We start from the raw sequence: 15,928 nt of genomic DNA, 5'->3' as shown, positions 1-15,928 counted from the left end.
GCAAAGACCATGGCCTGTATCAGACACACCTTAGTCTCCGGAGAGATACCATTGCTCTTCAGTACTTTGGAGAGGTCCTTAACAACAGACTTTCCCATGGCAATACATCTTTTAATTTCCTGACTACTGGTGCCAAGAGTGTTGACTGATAAAATCATGAGAAAAAATTGAAGTTGCCAACAATTTCATCTTACTTGAAACCACAATCAACAGCACTGGTCCCAAGAGTCAAAAAATCAAAAGACAAGTCATGCTGGGAAAATCAGCTGTCAGTGGTCTCTCTAGAGCTCTTAAGCACAATGATGTCAGTTTAAAGATTAAAGTGCACCTGATCCAAGCCACGGTCTTCTTAATTACTTGCTATATGCATCAGAAAGCTGAACAACGACTAAGGATGACAGAAGCAGCAGTGGTGCCTTTGAGCTATGGTACTGGAGAAGAGTATTCAATATCCCATGGACTGCCAAGAGAGAATCAGGTCTGTCTTGGAGAAAGTAAAACCAGGGCACTTTCTGGAGGCAAGTATGATGAAGCTTTATCTCACATACTCTCGGCAGGTTGTGAGGAGAGTCTCATCCTTGGAAAATGATACCGTGCTTGGAAAGGTGGGGCGTCAGTGAAAGAGAAGAGCCTGAACAATATGGACTGATACAGTGACTGCAGCAATGGGCTCTAGTATGTCGCAGATGATGAGGGATCACACAGGACACGGCAGGGTTCAGATCTGTTATCCACAGAGTCACCAAGAGTCACAGTTGGCTCAGCAGAACCTAACAACAGCAGCTGCAGCAACATGTGCATGTTTGTTTGCCTGTAGGCTGGGTCAGCTATCTGTCAGTTTGCTGTACAGCAGTGACTTCTGTGTTGTTTTGATGCTGGAAACTATGCCACCCAGCATTTCAATTACCAGCAGGGTCACCCGTGGTAGATAGGTTTCAACGGCATTTCTAAATGTTCTGAAATGAGACTACAAAGCAGTAAGTCTTCTCAGCTATTTTTTTTTCTATGATCAGAGTTTCGAACTTAAAAAAATAAGACAAAATGATAGTTTAAAAAACCAAAATAATAAAATGCTTCAATTTCATTAAAATGGCATGGTTTGGGGAACTTACCATGTTAACAAGCAAGAAGCGGGTGCATAATGAAAACTATAGAAGTCTACATGATCTTTAAAATTTCTTTTCATTATTGAGTTTTGGTGAGGAACCATGGAGGGTTGAGTCTCTCAAACAGCTCAAGTCTGCAAACATCTCGTCAGGAGAAAGAGTCAATCTCCTCCCAGGGAAATTTACACCCTTGGAAATTCAGTGGAGGTCTGACTCAACAGCAATGAGAATTAAAAGGAATTAATCTCACTACTAAATCCTAGTCCTTTACTCGGAGCATTCATGTCCTCAATGTAACCGAGAATTCCTGAAAACTAAGGGTTGAGATGCCTATGAGCTATGGTGTTGAAAGAGCACTGCATAGCCCATGAACTGCCAAAAAATACCAGATTCATCTGGGAGAAAGTGCACTCAGAATGTTACTGGGAGGCAAAGACGACAAAGCTTCATTTCACTTACTTTAGGCATGCTGTTGTTGTTTGGTGCCCTCGAGCTGAGTACCACTAGCAACCCGATGAACCACAGATCTGAACCCTGTCTTGTCCTGTGCCATCCTCAGCATCTCTGATACATTTGAGCCCACTGCTGTGTCATCATGTCAATCCATCTCACTGGAGGTCTTCCTGTCCTTTGCTGAGACTTCACCCTTCCAAGTATAATATCCCTTCCCAAGAACAGCCACTCCCAGCAATGTCTGAGAATGAGAGAGGAAGCTTTGTTATCCTTGCCTCTAAGGAGCTCTCTGGCTGCTCCTTTTCTTTTTTTTAAATGTTATTATTTTTTTGTGCATGTACTGTCAAATCAGATCTGACTGGTACAGGAGGAGATTGTCCCTCCTTCCCCAGCAGAGCATCTAGTGGATTCAAACCAGGCACCTCTGGGATTGCAGTGCAGCTTCTTGCCAATAGGCCACCAGAGCTCCCTTGGCTGCACCTTTTCTAAGACATACTCTTCGATCTTTTGGTGGTCCATGAGATAGTCAGTACTCTTTTCCAGATGCACAACTCAAAGGCACCAATTCTTGTTTTGTTTGTTTTTTGTTTAAATACCATTTTTACTTTATACTGATTTCCTTACAAAGTTCGTATGCATTGTTTTTTACACCAGAACTTTCCCATTTCCTTTACCCACCCCTCCCATCAAATTGTGTGACCCTATGATTAACCAGCCCCCCTTCCTCACCACTCTGCTACTCCCCCTTGGATTCTCATACACATTCTACAATAATGGACTTATACAGGATTTGTCCTCATAATACTGAATTAGTTTCACTTTGCAGAATACTCTCCAGTCCCTACAAGTTAGAGATTGCTCTACAAGATTAGGTAATGATTTACGAAATTATTGCTCCTGTGTGCTATGTACTATTCCACCATGTCAATGTACCACAATTTCTCAATCCAATTTGACTGTGGTTGAACATCTGGGCTGTTTCCAAAAAGCATCAATTCTTCGTCTGTCACCCTCATTCATTTGTCAGCTCTCAGACATATAGCTAGTAACTGGAAAGATCCTGTTGCTAGGAGAGGTTATTCCTTGGAAAGGGGTATCATGCTCAGAAAGGTGGAGAGTTGACAAAAGAGAGGAAGACTCACAATGATATGGATTTACGCAGTGACTGCAACAATGGGATCAAGTACGTCAGAAATGATGGGGATAGCACAGGACAGGATTCAGGACTGCTGTTCCAAGGGTCAATATGTCTGACTCAACTCAAATAGCACCTAACAATGGTTAAGATCCCTCCAAATAAAATAAATGAACTAAGGCTCTCTGAGGCAAAATGGCATGATCTAGAAGTTTAAGGGAGCAAGAACCATCACTCAGAGGCATTTGTTTGTTGTTGTTACTATTATTTTGTGTACCATCAAGTCAGAACCAACTCCTAACTGACCCACCAGCAGGTTTTCAGAAACAGTTAACAGGAGGAGGCTGGTAGATTTGAACCATGTGCCTTCAGGACTGCCCCACAGCTTCTTACCATTAGGCCACCATTTAGGAAACGTTATGAGACTATATAAAAAGATCAAGATAGTCTCTGGGTTGGTTCAGATTCCTTTCTAGGTCTGCAAAGGTAAGATAGCCCAGGAAATCTACGAGAATACCTTCAAATGCTTTTCAATCCTGGCATAATGACAGAGTAACGTTAGGGCTATTCAGACACGGGTACATTATTGTCCTGGACTGTAGGGATAGTTTAAATTTTTACTAGTGAAGGCTGCAATCACGTAACGACTTGGCGATCCTGGGTACCACCTTTCATAGGAGTGATGTGGTGGTGTCCAGACCAGCCAGAGCTGCCTCCAGATTCAAAGAGCTGTGTTGGCTTCAGATTCTTAAAGGCAGGATTGCCTTGGAGCTATCCATGGTGCTTGACCAGACTCACACAGGCTGGCTCTTCTGGCACCACGGTGTATGAGCTTTACTGCTGGGGATAGGTCTAACCTGTCATTCACAATGGCCTGCGAGAGCCATGCCACCACCATGTGGCCAGTTCTGATCCCTAAGCCTGCAATGAAACTACCTACTTCGTCTTGATTTCAATCGGCACCTAATCCTGCTATGCAACCTGGGCCTGCAGCACAAGCCCCCTTCCTTCTGCAGACACTGTACACAACCTTGCACGGGATGACTCGCATGCTTCAGGCAAGTATGACTCTTCAGAGTCAAGTCCTCTCATGATTTCCCCACATGAGCTTGGAAAGTTTGTTACCATTTTCACACTTCCACAATGATCTGAAATTACTTTCCACCCTGATATCCATATGTTCTTGTGACCGAATGACATTTAGTTGACTAAATAAAAGGCAATTCATACTCAGGGATGATGAGCAGGTTTCAGAGATTACACAAATTCCTTGAAACGAAGTGGCTCTTAGGCATTTTTATTTTATTTTCTTTTCCTGAAGAAAATAGTAGCAAGACTCTTAGCCTTAAAATGTTATAAGAACTGCATAAGCTGATGACTCTCAATCTCAGATCTGGGTGCAGGGGGTGCCTGAGCTACAAACACGACGCTTTATTCCTGAATGTGAATGTGCCTTTAAATTAAATTTGTAGTTAAGCTGCAACAGGTACATGTAGTTCTCATCTCACTTTATAAACTGCACATGCCAGCAAACAAATTTGATTGTGATGATTAAATAATTGCAAGCAGTGTTTATTAATTCATTTCTAAACAAAGGCAAAGTCATCTAACATTAAGTGGCAAGTAGGTAAAGTAGGTGCTGTCATTATTAAGTCAGATATTTATAACTGGAGGACTCGCTGTACTTGAATTTTATACCCACCTTCCTATTACACATCTCTAAGCAGGTGCCCTGAAAACATCTCAAACTCAACATGTCAAAAACTAAATGTGCTTTCCCTCCTCATCCCTCCACTCCATTCCCTTCCTAACCTTCACAGTCTCAGTAGATGCTGCAACCAGGCTGCAAAAGTAAAAATCCTGGGGTTCGTGCTTGACTCCTTCCTTTCCTTCATTCCACTTGTCCAATCTGTCAACACTTAAGTGTTTCCAAAAGTCTAGTAAGTGCTGAAAAACACCCCTGGGGCAAAAGAAGCACGTGTTTTAAAGTAATTTTCCAAGTGGTGGTGAAGAGCTCCAATTATTAATAGATCCTATGATAAACACTGTGACACCAATGTGCCAAATGTGATAATGGTTACCCATAGTGGACAGTGTTTGGTGGAGCTTCCTGATTAAAACAAGCGTGGGTGGCAATGGGACAATTAAACAGACTTTTAAGGAAAAAGAAAGGAGAGGAACGAATTGGGGGTGGGGGCTAGAGAAAACAGTACAACAATGAATGAATGGAAATCCAAAATTTCTCTAAAAGTTCATTAAAATTAATAAAATAAAATTTAAAAAAAAAACCAAAACAGCAAAAAAAAAAAAAACCAAAAAATGAGCTTGGAAGCAGGAGTAGCATCCACTTCTGAAATAGCTTGCCTCTGAAAACTCTGGTCTTCTGTTCAAAGGGTCGCTACAGTCATCTACAACTCAACAGCACCTAATAACAATAACAACGACAACATAGAGAGAGCTACACTGGCCTAGTGGACAGAAACTTAAGCTATCAAGCCCAAGGTGGGTGATTTTAATCTGCGGCCCTCAGGCCTGGTTCAAACTGTTCTTCTGTCAAACATTCTTGTAGGTGGTATAGCACTGGTCTGTGCACTGCTGTACAGAGGTAACTTGTGGTCGCTGTGATGCTGAACACTGTGACACTGATGTGTCAAATGCGATAATGGTTACCCATGGTGGACAGTGTTTGCTGGAGCTTCCCGATTAAAATAAGCCTGGAAGCAGGAGCAGCATCCACTTTCGAAATGGCTTGCCTCCGGAAACTCTATGTATGAACAGTGCTCAGGCCTTTCTTTCACAGGGTCACTATGAGTCGTCTACGACTCGACGGCACCTCACAACAACAACAAAAACAAACAAAAAACACCTCACACAGAAAAAAACAAGACACTTGCTGAATGTGAAGAAGGCTTGAACAAGCACTTATTGAAGAAGATCAAAGACTATAACATCTCAACACAAAGAAACAACTTCTCAACTGGATCAATAAGCAATACGATAAATGGAGAAAAGCCTGACAGTGTCAAGGATTTTATTTTATTTGGATCTACAAACAACACCCAAGGAGCAAAAAGAACTAAAACAACATACTGCAATGGCAAATCTGCTGTACAGAACATCTGTAAAGCGCCATGAGCAAGGATTCCAGTTCAATGACTATGGTGCACCTGACTCAAGCCATGGTATTTTCAATTGCTTCATGTTCATGTGAAAGTTGGGCAACAAATAAGACTTTAAAAAAATGCCTTTAAAAACCAGTGTTAACAAAGAGGACTGAATACACCACAGCCAGCTACAAGAACAAACACATGTATCTTAGAAGAAGGGCAGGCCAGGTACTCCTGAAAAGCAAGGAGGGTAAGACGTCATCTCACATACTGTGGACATGTTATTGGACTGGATCAGTCCCTCAAAAAGGACACCATACTCGGAAAAGTGGAGGGCCAGGGAAAGAGAAGACCCCTGATGAAATGGACTGATGAAGTGACCACTGGGGTTTAAACTTAGCAGAGACACAAGGATGGCACACAACTGAGCATGGATTCCCTCTGCTCTTCATGGTGGCGGGGGAGTCAGAGATGACGCTGCAGCACTTAACAACAAAAACAATGGTGGTGCAGCTCTGAATCAAAAGGCTGGCTGTTCAAAGCCAGCAGCCACCACCTGAGAGAAAAGCAGGGCGGTTTGCTTCAGGACAGACTTACAGCCTTGGAAACCCTATGGGACAGTTCTATAGGGGCAAAAAGGCCTCTAAAGGGCTGGAATCAACAAGGGCAGGAGGTTTGCTTTGAGGTTTAGGTTAGAAACAAGGGCTTATAACAGACTTGTGTCAGTTTGGTCAAGGTTGACAAAGACAAATCAGAACAAATATGAACTTGAAATAAAAACTTGGGTGAAGCAAAGCAATAGATTAAATGGAGGAACTTAACAAGTCAAAGCCGACGAGTAGCAGATGACTTGGAGGAGATAGAATAAGCTCCTTCAGGAACTTGATGCCCACGACAGGATTACTGCCAACGGTGGCATGCAGTCAAAGTGGAACAGCGGCTACCATCCTTGAGCCAGGCACTGCTGCTTCTGACTCTGCTATTTGAGACTGCTATGCAACAAACATGTGGCCCTGCTTTCTAATAGGTAGAGGAAGTTTCAAGCATGGCAATGATCTGTTTTTCCCCACTGTAGTTCAACAACGTTTTACAGGTTTGGGTCCATTCTCTTCTTCAGCTATGATTGAACCAGGAAAAACCAGTTTGAAACTATGCTAAAAACCTTTCCCAACTGACTACAACTTTTCCTTTTTACTAGTAAGCATGACATCATTTCATTCCCTAGAGGGACTATATTTTTAATATGCCAAAAACTATATAACTAGTGCAAGAGGTTCTGGTGGCTTAGTAGTAAGAAGCTGCAGTGCAATTTCCAAGACACAATGTTCAAATCTACCAGCTGCTACATGGGAAAAGGATGGGCAATCAATCTCCTCCCAATGCAATTTATTGCCTCTAAAAACCCACTCAAGGGTCAGCTAAGAGTGAACTCTGACCCAACAACAATATAGGTCCTAAACATTGCTTTGTTCTTCCAATTTAATAGAACGGGGTAAAAATAATTTTCCTTCCACAAAATGACAAGTATGGGTTATTTAGGCAAAACTGTTCTTATTTTAAAGACTTTGTATTCCTATCTAAGTCTCTGAATTTTTGGCACCCCTAAGGCAGCTGGTATCCAACTTCCGGTGGGAGCAGAAATTTTCTTTCACCAAATAATAATAATCTGTCTTTAGCCTGAAACCACTATAACAGCAGGCACTATACAGGCAAATCCGAACTAAAAACTCCACTACTCAGAAGGCTAAAACTCCGGTGCCCTGGCACTAAATACTTGGTGACTTAATGAGGAGAGGAGTCAAAGAGAACTAATAAAATAGAAAGATCCTACCTAAATGAGGTGTTTATTGAAAAGACTTATTACACACTGTCTGCAACCAGTGGCAATCTTCTTTAAAGAAACAAGGTTTCTAGAATCACTAAGTAAACCAGTATTAAAAAAAATTTTTTTTAAAAAAAAGGGAAAAGATTTCTAGAATCATACACAAAAAGACCTCCCAGTCTTCATACACTGCCATGAAAGATCAAGATGTCCAGACAGATCAATTTCCTTTAGGACCAAGCTTTAAAACTTACTGACTAGATTTTATCTTGAATTTTTATAATTAAAAAAAAATTAAAGAGAAATCAAATGTCTGAAGACAGAACAGATGCACTGAAATCACAGGGGAAAAAATTTCTCTAGTTATTGTTAGCTGCCCATTTGAGAGAACACATTATTATGCAGCTGGAGGCAAGGCCAGCAAAATGTATCATCATCAAAAACTGGAGGGGGGAAACAAAATCAAATGCCCAGACTTGGACTATTCTATCCACTTCTAACAGGGAGCTCTGGGGTAGCCCACCACAAGGTGCACTGCCCACCTAGAAGTTACTGGGTCTCCGGTGGTTCCCATCCACCGACAGGCAGCTCAGTGGGATAAAGTTTCTCTGGCTATTATTTACACTGAACTCAAAGGCAATGAGTCCAAGGTTTGTTTCAGATCTTTTTTTTTAAGCTTGTAAAAAAAACCAGACGTCCTGGCACTGAAATAAGACAATCAGGAAATCTAAACCAAATAATTAAAAGGATAAGTGACAAGTGCTTCAGTTGTCTGCACCAGTCCACAACGTGATTCCAAAAAACATCTGACTACTATACCTCTCCCTGATGATCAGAAAGTAACCACGGTGGGATGCAAGCATCCTCTTAACTGGATCTTACACAGCATACATTTTTCATTTTGACGAAGTCTAACATCTTAGGTTATGAGCTGTGCTTTTTGTGCTACAGGTAAAATGTCTTCACCAAGTCCCATGTTCCACAGATGTTTTTTTCTCCTGTCTTATTCTCTATTCTTACATTCTACAAGTAAGCCTAATATCTATTTTGAGCTAATTTTTGTAAAGGCAAAAAAAAAGTCTAAGTCAAGGTTTATTTATTTATTTACCTAAGAGAATGTTAAAAACAAGCTAGAGACTAGAGTATTTGCTAAGCATCTATCTGACAAAAGATTTGCACCTTGAATTATAAAGAGCTCTCAAAACTCAAAAAATGAGGGGGGAAATCCTATCAGGAAATGAGCAAAAGGATATGGAAAGAGGTTATCTATCTAGCTGTTGTTGCATTTGAGTAATGGAAAGATTTTCAACATTACTACTAAGAAAACACAAACTTAAGACTAAAATGAAGTACCTACAGATACACTTTTTTTTTTAAGAACAGCTAAAATTAAAAAAGAACAAGGTCAACTGCTGGCGAAGATGAAGAGAAACTAATGAAAACATAAAACCTTACCGCCACTCTGAAAAACAATGTAGCAGTTTGTTTTAAAATGAAACATGCATTTACCATTCAACTCAGCAATTACATTCCTAGATGTTTATCTCAAGAGATAAAAAATATTTATGTTTGCACCAAACCTTGCACATGATTGTTCACAGCAGGTATTTGTAATAGCCAAGATCTGGAAACCAGCAAAATGCCCTATAGGGCATGTGTATCTATCGTAATAAAAAGGAACTCATGCCATATACAACTTCAATGACCTCAAAAGTCGAATATACTGAGTGAGAAAAGGTGAAAAAGAACTAGCTGAAGAACTTATGTATATCAGGATATCTGTAGCCATTATTGAAAAGTACAAAGTTACAGAGATGCAGGAAGAGATTAGTGCTTGCCAAGAGTTAAACATAGTGGCAGTAAGGAGAGAGCTGGGACTCTAAAAGGGTAGCTAGCAGGACTGAGGAAATAAACAGTTCTTTTCACTGCAGTCAATGTTACACAATCATACACACATGGTAAAAGGATACAAAGCTATGTATACATGCTAGATTAATTTCCAGCCTTCTATATTATAGTTATGCAGCAAGCTTGGAAGCAGGAGTGGCATCCACTTCTGTAACAAAAGTTTGCCTCTGGAAATGCTATGAACCTGGCCAAAGGATGAAAGTTATACACGTGTCCAGGACTTTCGTTCATGGGGTCGCTATGAGTCACCTACAACTCGATGGTACTTAACAACAAGAAGCATGGAACAAACTGGGGAAACTCAGTTAAGGTACGCAGGGACCTCTCAATAATTTTCTGGGAATCTATTATTATTTTAAAATAATTTTAAATAATTCATTGCTGAAATATAAAACCCTTGGGAAACATGGAAGAAATTCAGAAATCTGTTGGAAAAGGTAACACTGGAATGCTAAGTACAGAGCAGACAGGTGGTCAATGTACTGTAAGAAGATCTAACTTTTCAGAAGAGACACTTCAAAATGGATTGTTAACCTTGCGCAAAACATAGTGTTTAGTACAAGAAGGAATGCAATGAAAACATAACAAAAAACTAAGAGGTCACCTGTTGCTGTGTACCATCAAGTTGGAACTGACCCATAACTGACAATCTGGAGGGTTTTCAAAGGCAGTAAACTGCATGGGAGGAGAGTGCCCATGCTTCTCCCTCGGAGCAACTGGTGGATTTGAACCATGTGCTTTCTGGTTCACAGTAAAGCTCCTTCCCAATAGGCCACCAGAGCTCTCACCAAAGAGATCGCTTACAAAACAAACAAACAAACAAAACAAAACAAAAAAAACCAAAACAAAACAAAGAGATCGCTTACATTGAATTAATGTATTTTGAGAGCACTGGCCAATGAGATTCCCATTCCTGGCAACCCCCAGGGTGTCATAAATAGAGTGTGTGCACAAGTAAGATCTTCAATGGCTAGTTTTGGGGAGTAGGTCTCCAGGCTTTTCTTCTAAGGGGCCTCAGGGGGTATTCTATTCTCCAACCTTTCAGGCAGCAGCTGAGTGCACTGCTGCTGCTGGTGGGTGTTGTCAAGTTGCTGAGGCTCTGGGAGGTGACTGCTGATGAGTGCACTGTTGTTGTTTGTTGTTAAGTGCCTTCGAGTCACCTGCGACTTATAGCTATCTTATGTACAACAGCTCTGAACCCTGTCCTGTACTGAACCAATCTCATCTCTTCAGTCACTGAGTCAATCTATTTTATTATCCAGGGTCTTTCTGTCCTGCGCTGCCCCTCCACCCCTGCAAGCAATGATGCTCTTCTCCAAAGCCACATCCCTCCTCACATACCCAATGGATGTGCGACAGAGCTTCTAAATCCTTGTCTTCAGGGGTTTCACTCTCTCTAGGCCTGACCTGTTTTACTCCTGGCAATCCATGGTATGGATAGTCAATACTCTTCTCCAGCACCACAACTCAAAGGCATCGATTCTTCCGCTATCATCCTTAGTCACAGTCCAGCTCTCCAAGGCACAGCAAGCAATTGTAAAGACCATGGCCTTGGTCTCCGGACTGGCATCCTAGGTCCCTGACAGCAGACTTTCCCAATGCAATTCGTCTTTTTTTTGACTGCTGGTGCCAAGAGTGTTGATTATGAACTAAGCAAGCTGAAGCTGTTAACAATCTCAATCTCTTCATCTATCATGAAGCTGCCAATTGGCCCAGTGGTGGAATAAACACATTATGGAGGTGCAAACAGTTCATGCACTTGGTTTGCGTTCACTCAGGGGGTCCTCTTAAGAAAGGCCTGGCAATCTACTTCCCAAAAAATTTGCCCCTGAAAACCCTACAGAGAGAAACAGTTTTGGTCTGACCCACATGAGGTCTCCTTAAGTCTGAACCAATTTAAAGGCAGTCAATTTCTAACTAAGAAGATACAATACGTATTAAAGTCCTCGGAGCCCTGCACACATGGTTCCCTTTGCCTGGAATGCCCTTTGCCAGTCACTTTCAGTTAAGTCTTTACACTTATCCTTCAAATCTCAGCTACTGCTTCAGGGAAACCAGCTCTAGAACTCTCCACAGTCTCTCAAATAGTAAGATCAACCTCCCTTACTATTTGCACTCACAGCACCCTCAATTTTTCATTTATAGCTTCATCAGCACTCCTAATTAACTGTGTGATTATTCAATATGTACTTCCCCAGGCTACAACCGCCAAAAGAGCAAAGACATGTCTGTGTAGTTCACCACTGCATTCTCCAAACCCAGCGAGCAACACACCTGGCAAGTGACAGAAGTTCAAAATACATGCCATGATTAGGCCCATACAAAGTCCAAATGAAGGGGTCCACAGTAGAGTAACTGGAGTTTGGAAGCACCCAAGATCACTTCAATCTGCGAAAGCCAGTTCATATAAGATTAGAGAGTCATGCAAAGGATTAAAGAATCTTAAATTCCAAGCTGAATATTATTAACTTCAGCTTCTTAGCAATGAGAACCCATTAGGAAGTTCAAAACTGGGAAGTGACCATGCTCCCAGTGTCCTGCAGAGAAATTAACATGCAGATGGACCTCAACTGAGAAGGTACAACATTAAAGAGACAGTAAAAATAATTGTGGGGATATCACAGGACTGCAGGCACAAAATTATAAGGCTCTAACTAGGAAGGTGGCCACGAGAACAGAAAGCTGTGAGAAATACTAGCAAAGAAGAAACAGCAGGACAGATACACAGGGTTATTAGGGAAACAGACCAAGAGAACTTTTTAACAGTGATGAGTGGAAAATGGACCATTAACAAAACCAGTTATGTTAAATCCTGTTCTTAGGAGAAGGAGCGTACTTTGTAGGAAATTATGGGTGACCTCCACATAATGGAAGATGAGAAACTAGATGTCGAAGGGGGTAAAAATAATAAGGTTGTAAGTGCCTATGTGTGAAATGATCACAACCAAGCCCAGGAGAGAGTGAGGTGTCAGGGAGTGAGTCTAAAAGGCCTAAGAAATTCTTCCAAAACCACATCACTCTCCCCTTGTTAGGAGCCCTGGTGAAAATAATTACACTGCTTCAACCATATGCACTATACAAGTGGATAGTGTAAAAAAAAAGGTAAAGCTGATGAGGTGAATTGAAAGAACTAACACCTGAACGAGATAATTAAATAAAAATTATGACACATACTCTCTTGTAGAAGAACATATGGAAAGAAAAGGCATTGGTCTCTCCCACAAAGCACTGCTGTCAGAGAGGCAATAAGAGGTTAATCTGATCCAATGTTTCAATGAACAGGATTTTCTCAGTGCCGGTGTTTTGTGTTGTGGGTTTTTTTATTTTTTATTTAAGTATTGTTCAATGGATTGAGGACAAAGTTGTTGACAGCTTCCTCCCTCCTAGCCCTAAACAAAATTATTACTGTACTGTACACTTGGGCCTTTTTTGAGGTTTCACTATGCCACCTTGTTCTAACCCTGAATAAGGCACTATGTCCTAAAAGCTTCAGGCCCTAGGTGTCTGCTATTGGTGAGCCAGAGGAAGGAAAGAAAAGAAAAATAAATAAAAAACCAACACAAAACAGGTCAGAGTCACTGCCTTTAGGAACCCAATACACTTTGTATAATCCTTTCAGTGTCTCAGGCTGGCTTGCAGAGTTAAGAATAAAAGATGGTCAAGCAGTCTTCGTCTCGTTTAAAAGAACAGCTAAGTGCGCCGTGGTTAGACTTGACCATTCTCAGAGTTGGACAGCGCGAATGGGTTGCAACATCTAAGCGCTCTCCAGGTTATTTTCAGCCTTGATTCAGGCTCTCTTTAAAATAAAAAAGAAAGAAAGAAATCCACAGTGAAAGACTTTTTTTGGAAACGGGGGGACGGGGGGAGGAAAAAAAGAGAGAAGGGAGAAACACAACAACCAGCCAGGTACTACTTCTGAGCATGGGAAAGCCTGATCTCTCTTTTACTGCAATGTTTGACTCTCCTTAAAAGCAACAAGAAATGTCAGGCCCAAGAAGGCTAAGCTGCTTTTCAACTCCGAACGGCGACTTCCTGAGCAGAAATGGAGCTTCAAGAAACCACAATCCCTAGGCAATGTTGCAAGCCGTAGGAAAGAAATGTTGCACCTTGATGTGAAATTGCGTGGCCGCGGAAGAGAAAGCAGCTCCCGCGGGTGCAGGCAGCCGGGGCGCGGTGGAGGCTGCAGCGACCCGGGCTGGCGGGGCAGCTCCGGGAAAAGGGCAGGCGGTGCGGGGACCAGGATGCGTGCGAGCCCGATCCGAGGCTCCGCAGCTCGGCAGCGGCCCGAACACGCAGCCGAGCGGAAAGCGAGCTTTCCAGGGGGCGCTCGCTCGGCTGCCCGCGCCGGGACGCCGTCCTGGGCTCGGGCTCCGGCTCCGGCGCAGCCTCCTGAGCCGGCCAGGTCTCACCTCTCCCGCCCGCCCGCTCACACTTCGCCCCTGCCTCCTCGAACCGAGGTCACCACCCCGCGGGGTGCTGCCCGGCAGGTAGGCCGCGCTCGGGGGGCCGCTGCCCGGCGGCCCCGGGCTGCCGGACGCGCGGGAGGCCACGGCGGCTCACTCACCGAGAGGACGCTCATGCGGATTGGGGTCTCCAATAGGCACGCCATCTTGAGCCTTCCCACCCCGCCGCTGCCGACGCCGGCGCGGGGGCCGGCACTTTCGACAGTCAACTGTTGGGCCGGAGATAATCGGCCACCGAGTCAGGCGGGGAGCAGACACCAAATTCCGCTTCGAATGCGGTGGAGGCACCAAAAAGGCCCCGGAGGGCAAGGCAAAGGGAAACCGCGCAGGTGGCACTCTTACGAATCGTCGGCTGGGAAACAGCAGCTACTTTCAGCCTGGGGTGGAGGTGGGAAACGAACGGGCAGCGGTTTCCGCATGCGCAGAACTGATCTGCCGGCCCCACCTGTCTTGCGGTGGGCAGAGCCTCAGGGGCGGGGTCTCGCCTTGGAGTTGCAAGATACAGGAGTTGATAGATTGCAATTCTATCTCTAAGGATTGGTAACTATACCCAAAGTGAGTGTGACCAACTTTCACTATCCTTGTCTCTAAGGAGCACTGTGGTTGTACTTCCTTCAACAGAGACTTGTTTGTTCTTTTAACAGTCCATGGGCTATTTAGTACCATTCAAGCTACCATTCAAATGCATCAATTCTTCAATCTTCTTTATTCACTCTCCAAAACTTTCAGTTGCACAGGAAGCGATTGAAAATATAAGGCTTGGATCAAGCTCACCTTACTCTTTAAACTGGCATCATTGCTCCTCAGCACCTTGGAGAGATCCTTGACAGCCGATTTCCCTGGTGCAACAAGGCTTTTCATTTGTTGAATACTGCGGTCATGGGTGTTGCTTGTGGATCCAAGTAAAATGAAATCCTTGATAACTTCAATCTTTTCTTCATCTATCATGAGGCTCCCTATTGGCACAGTGGTGACCAGAGAGTTTTTGTTTTCTTGATGTTGAAAAGAAAAGGTACCGAAGGCAGAAGTCTTTGATCTGTTCTAGTAAATGCAGCACCTAACAACAACAACAATGTTGTGATTTATAGGTTATGTATTCACGTTCCAAAGAAACAATTTAGTTTGAAGTAAATGTTTACCCTAATTATTTTCTCTCTCTCTCTCTCTCTCTCTCTCGCTCCAAACCCCTGACGTCATTTTATCTGCATTCACAGGTGGAGAAACTGTAGCTCAGAAAAGAAAAAACCTGTCTAAGCAAGTACTTTACAGTTTGTGGTTGTCTAGCAAAGTCTGACCTCAGAACTTAACTGTTTGCCACGAATAAGAGTGAATGGTTCACGTCAAGTCTCTGCTTTAGTTTTGTCTGTTCAAACCATTCATCCGGTGCAAAGAATAGGTACTCCAGAAGCTGAAAGTCAGCTTCTTTATCCTCGATACATCATTTATCAGTTGTTTAACCTCTTGATCAGTTACCTTATCATTTTGTGCTTCCATTTTCTCATCTGTCAGATAAAGGTTCTGCAGATAGTTGTTTACAGTGGAGTCAGAACCACCAACTCACAGCTGATCCTCCAGCAGGTTTTCAGTGGCAGTAATTTGCAGGAGAGAGGAGTGCCTGCCTATCTTTCTCCTGAGGAGCATCTGCTGGATTCCAACCCCATGCCTTTAAGGTGGTAGCATATCTCCTTGCCACTAGGCCATTAGAGCTCCCTTATGGGCAGTGTAGTTGTTGGTGGTGTGTGTTCTGCAGTCAGAACAAACTTGTGCTGACCCTTCAGGGGATTTTTTTAAAAAATTATTTTATGAAAGTTTACAGAGACTTAGGGTTTCCATTCATTCATTGTTGCCCTTTTGTCCCCGCCCACCCCCTCCTCCCCAATTCACTCTTCTCTTTGAAAAGCAAAAGAAACATTCTTTCATTGTTATGAAATCCC

At 42.9% G+C, this 15,928-nt stretch overlaps 1 protein-coding gene and 1 pseudogene across 1 annotated transcript in view; one reads left to right on the top strand and one right to left on the bottom strand.

The window, feature by feature from the left end:
- The window catches only part of ARMC8 (armadillo repeat containing 8), a 156,333-nt gene extending 142,167 nt beyond the window's left edge, over positions 1 to 14,166 (bottom strand). The window contains exon 1 of the mRNA XM_006883387.1: positions 14,096 to 14,166. The gene's annotated coding sequence lies outside the window, so the exon portion shown is untranslated. The remainder of the gene's footprint in view (positions 1 to 14,095) is intronic.
- LOC102857213 overlaps positions 1 to 14,528 on the top strand; it is a 23,385-nt pseudogene extending 8,857 nt beyond the window's left edge.
- The last annotated feature ends 1,400 nt before the right edge of the window (positions 14,529 to 15,928 follow it).

The sequence above is a fragment of the Elephantulus edwardii genome, unplaced genomic scaffold, assembly GCF_000299155.1.
Source record: "Elephantulus edwardii isolate Elephantulus edwardi_28Jun2011 unplaced genomic scaffold, EleEdw1.0 scaffold00027, whole genome shotgun sequence".
NCBI lineage: Eukaryota > Metazoa > Chordata > Mammalia > Macroscelidea > Macroscelididae > Elephantulus > Elephantulus edwardii.
The sequence above is the reverse complement of the archived record's forward strand: the minus strand, read 5'-3'. Positions and strand labels throughout refer to the sequence as shown.